We start from the raw sequence: 5,000 nt of genomic DNA on the forward strand, positions 1-5,000 counted from the left end.
GGCCGGGGCTGACCCGCCCCCAAAGCCGGCCCGCCCGCCGACCGGCCGCTCAGGGAGCGAGCGACCGGCCGCCGGCGAGGCTGGGCCGAGCGGGGCCGCTCAGGGAGCGAGCCCCGTCCGGCGCGGCCCCCCGCCGGGCCACGCGGTAAGCTCCGGACGTGCTAGAGGAGACAGCGACCCGTCGAGGCGGGCGCGGCCCGGACACCGAGGCCCCTTGCAGCCGGGGCGGCTCGCTCTGCAGCAGGCGGCGGAACGGCAAAGGAGCGGCGTGCGGTGCACGCTCGCGGATCGGGCTCTTTCCCCCGTCCGCACCCCATCGGTTCTCGTCCTTTCGCCCTCTCTCTCTCTCGGCTCTCTCTCGGCTCAGCTCCAGCCGCACCGCCGCCCGGCGCTGCTCGCGACCGGCACCCACGGGGCGCTTTTCCCGGACCGGGGCCGGCACCGACACCTCTCGTGGTTTTTAAGGACACCTGAAGGCTCGCGGGGCCACGCGGCTGTCACACAGCTGGGGACGGTAAAGACGCCCTTCCCCGGCAGCGGGAGGGGCGACACCTCGCCTGCGACGGGAAGCGAACTGGAAAGGAGACCGCCCTGCCCGATCACCGGACCCCCGCCGTGGCTTCCCCATGACAGAGAAGCCCCGGCAGAGAGCCGGCCCGCCGGGGGCCCTCTCCCACGCGACCCGAAAAGCCTCATCGATCAGGCGCGGCTGACGAAGGAGACGCGCAAACCGTGACCAGGGCCCCGTCCCCGAGAGGCTCTCTCGGTCTGCCCTTCTCTCTCTCTTCCTCCTCCTGCGGCTTGGCGCCGCCGAGCCTCCCGGGACTGAACGTGCCTGAGGCCGCCGACGCCGGCGGGCCGGTCACGGCACAACAGGAGCACGGGGGGGTGCCGCCACCCGACAACGGTTCCCTTAGCGGGGCAACAGCAGGACGGGACCGCCCGGGCTGGGGGACTCGGCCCCTTCGCCCGGGGAAGCCATCCCAGCGTGCGAGAAAAGTGCCACCGACCGTGCCCACGGGGCCACCGGCTTTCACCCGCCACGCGGCAGTCGGCTTCCCCTCCGGCAAAAAAAAAAAAAAAAAAAAAAAAGCCGGGCGGGGACGGCACGATAAAAAGGCACATGGCGCGCGCGTTCGGCAACGGACCCGTGCTAACCACAGGGGCCGCGGGCCCGGGCCGAGGGGCGACCCACCGGCATCTCGCCCCTCTCTCTCTCGCTCTCTCTCTCTCTGCACACCTTGGCTTGCGTGGCCCGCGCACCTTTGTCGCGCGGCTTCTCGGGTGCCGCGGCTTAAGGCCGCCGGAAAGGGGGGGGGGGGGGGGGGGGACCGTCAACGACGGCCGGCCGGGCAGCCCCCACTCCGCCCGCACGCCGGCTCGCTAACAAAAAAAAAAAGGCAACGTGAACGGACCCCCGGTGGAAACCCAGCCTGCCCTGGCGGAAGCGGCTCAGCCGCACCACCCGCAAAGCGAGGTAGGACGAGGCGCCGCCGCCTCGCCCTCGACATGCCGGGGGGCTCTCTGTCGGGCTCCGGGTCCGTGCTAGGGCAAGGCCGGCCACCGCGGCCGGCCTCTGCCCCTGGAAAAATCCGCCCGCTACGCGGGTCCCCGGCTTAAGGCCGAGGAAGGGGGACAACGCCGAAACAAAAAAAAAACAAAAAAAAAAAAAAACCCACAGGCCGGGGACGGCGGTGGCGCCACCCCGGCTCATCGGGCGACTGCCGTCGCCGAGCCCCTCAAGCGACGCAGCAGGCCGAGGCCAGGCCGCGCGTCCCACTGCGCGTCCCCCGCCGCCCTTCCGACACGGACACGCTGGCAAACAGGTCGGGAGCGGGGGACGGGACGCCGCCACCTCGGCCGAGCGGGCCATCCTCGGGGCTCTCGGAGCAAGGGCCAGGAAAAACCCCAGCCGCGTCCACCCTCCGACTGCCGGGGGGGGAAATAAAACAAAATAGAAAAAAATTAAAAGGCGCCCGCCGAGCGGGGCCCCGGCTTAAGGCCGAGCCACACACAAGGGACGAGGCGCCGCCGCCTCGCCCGCCACCGGGCCGGGCCGGAGCGGGACACGCTCACGGCTTTTCTCCACCTCACCTCGGCCAGCGAGGGGCTCTCACACGGCTTTTCGACTCTCTCTCTCGGCTCCGCGGGGACCGGCCCCTTTCCCCCGGCTCGCCCTCGGTCTCTCTCTCTCGGCTCCGCGGGGACCGGCCCCTTTCCCCCGGCTCGCCCTCGGTCTCTTCTCTCTCGGCTCCGCGGGGACCGGCCCCTTTCCCCCGGCTCGCCCTCGGTCTCTTCTCTCTCGGCTCCGCGGGGACCGGCCCCTTTCCCCCGGCTCGCCCTCGGTCTCTTCTCTCTCGGCTCCGCGGGGACCGGCCCCTTTCGGGCTCCACACACGTCTCTCTCGCGCCCCACGATCGGTCGCACCACATCTCTCTCCCTCGGGGCCCTCCACACTGCGCCAAACCTCGCTGGGGCAACCACGGACGGAACCGGGAACAAAGCCACGCGACTCGTTCCTCGGTTAGGCGGCGTGCTCTCCAACCCTGGCGCCACCGGCACGCGCGGCCAATCCAGCCCACCGCCATCGGACACAGGCGCGGAGAACCCTGCCTGCGGGGACGCGGCCCGTCACCTCGCTCCCATAGTACGGACAGATAAGTCCAAGGCCGCCGGCGCCTCCAAGAGGACCGATGAAAATCGACCGGGAAGGAGCGCCGCCGCAGGCCGCCTCCTAGCATGACGTAGCGGGAGGCGGCCGAAAACAGCGACCCCTTGGTGAACTTCCGGAGCCGGCTGAGACAACAGGTCTACCCGGCGCCGGCCGAAATGTGACCAAGTCCCTTCGGAACGAGGTAGACCTGTTGTCATCCGTCAGCGCCCGCCGCCCGGGGACCGCGCCGAGCCTGGGCGGGCGCGGAGCCGGGGTAGACCTGGTGTCTCCCGGGGAGCCGGGGTAGACCTGGCGTCCTCTCCGGCGCCGGGATAGACCTGGTGTCCGTTCCCGAAGCCGGGGTAGACCTGGTGTCCCCTCCCGAAGCCGGGGGTAGACCTGTTGGCTCCCTTCCCGAAGACGGGGTAGACCTGGTGTCCCCTCCCGAAGCCGGGGTAGACCTGTTGTCCCCTCCCGAAGCCGGGGTAGTACCTGGTGGCCCCTCCCGAAGCCGGGGGTAGACCTGTTGGCTCCCTTCCCGAAGACGGGGTAGACCTGGTGTCCCCTCCCGAAGCCGGGGTAGACCTGTTGGCTGCCCTCCCGGAACCGGGGTAGACCTGGTGTCCCCTCCCGGAGCCGGGGTAGACCTGTTGGCTCCCCGAAGCCGGGGTAGACCTGTTGGCTGCCCTCCCGAAGCCGGGGGTAGACCTGGTGTCCTTGCAGAGCTAGGGTAGACCTGTTGTTCTCCGCTCGCCGCCCGGGGTTCGGGCGCCTCGCTGACCCCGCCAAGCCTGCACAGCCGGGGGCAGCTCACGGCCTCGTAACGCCCCGGAGCCGGACGGCTCTATCAGCCCTGTCCCACTCAATGAAGCCCCCTTCCCCGCCCCCCCCCCCCCCCCCCCCCCATTTCTAAGACCAATTCATATTTTCGAGGTTTTGGGGTTTTTGGAGGCTTTTTTTTTTTTTGGTGGGCGTTGTGGGGGTGGTTTTTGGTTTTGGGTTTTGTTGGTTGTTTTTGTTTTTGCTTTTGTTTTTTTTTTTTTTTTTTTTGTTTTTTTTTTTTTTTTTTTTTGGTTGGGTTTGGTTTTGTTTGGTTTTGTTTGGTTTTGTTTGGTTGGGGCTTTTTCTCTTTTGGATTTTTTTCTTGGGGGGGGGTTTTGTGTGTGGGGGGTTTTCTGGTTGGTATTGTTGTTGTTGTTTTTCCTTTGCTTTGCCTTGCCTTGCTTTGCTTTGCTTTGCTTTGCTTTTGTTTGATGCTAGATCTCGGGGCTTTTTGGGGGGGGAGTGGGCGTGGGGCTTGTGGCTTGTGGTTCGGTTGGTGGGCTGGTGGGGGCTTTTTTTGGTGTTTCTTTGGGGGGCTTTTATTGTTGGGTTTGGTTTTGGTTCCCCCCCCCGGGGTTGGTTTGGTGGGGTTTTGTTTGTTTTGTTTTTTTCCGTCTGTTTGTTTTTTTCTTTTGTCGTTTGTTTGGTTTGGTTTTGGCTTTTCTTGGGTTTCTGCCCGCCCCCCCCCACGCCGCGACTCGGCTCGACCCGCCCCGCCCCGCCCACGGGGAGAGGAGGCGGCGGCGGCGGCGGCGGCGGCGGGGCAGCCGCCGCCGGCACACGGGCGGCCGCTTTCGGACGGGTTCTTTCACGGTCCGCAGAGGTCTTCAGCACTCGGCGTGGCTCTGGGGGGCCGCGGGGGCTCGGTGGCGAGGCGCCCGTGGCCGGCACCACGAAGCCGCCGGCCCTTGTCCGCACAGAGAGCGACAGACAGACACGGGGACACACACCCGCTCCACGCACTCACATCCCGATGCCGCTCTCTCAGAGCACCACACCGCCCCCCCCCGCCCATAGGCACGCGCCCTCTCGCGTGCCCTCTCTCCCCGTCCCCGTCCCCGTCCCCGTCCCCGTCCCCGCGCCTGCCCTGGTCCCTGCCCTGGTCCCTGCCCTGCCTGTCGCGGCCGCCCCCCCGGCCAGCCACGACGGTTGGGGGGCCGCCCCGCCCTGCCCCCCTCAGACTCCCTGCTGCCGCCTGCAGACTTTCCTCGCCTCCGCCCAATGACGGTTGGGGCCGCCCCGCCCTCACCCCCCCTCCCCCCCAGACTCCCTGCTGCCGCCTGCAGACTTTCCCGGCCTCCGCCCAATGACGGTTGGGGCCGCCCCGCCCTCCCCCCCTCAGACGCCCTGGCGCCACCTTCAGACTTTTCAAGCCCTCTCCCCCCCCACCCCGGGCTCCCATCGGCCTGTTTGCACAGCGGCAGCGGCAGCGGCAGCGGCAGCGGCAGCGGCAGCGGCAGCGGCAGCGGCGGGCGGGCGGGCGGGCGGGCGAGGAGCCGGCCGACACCGAGGCAGCCGGGAGGTT

Source organism: Passer domesticus, chromosome 26, assembly GCF_036417665.1.
Source record: "Passer domesticus isolate bPasDom1 chromosome 26, bPasDom1.hap1, whole genome shotgun sequence".
Classification (NCBI taxonomy): domain Eukaryota; kingdom Metazoa; phylum Chordata; class Aves; order Passeriformes; family Passeridae; genus Passer; species Passer domesticus.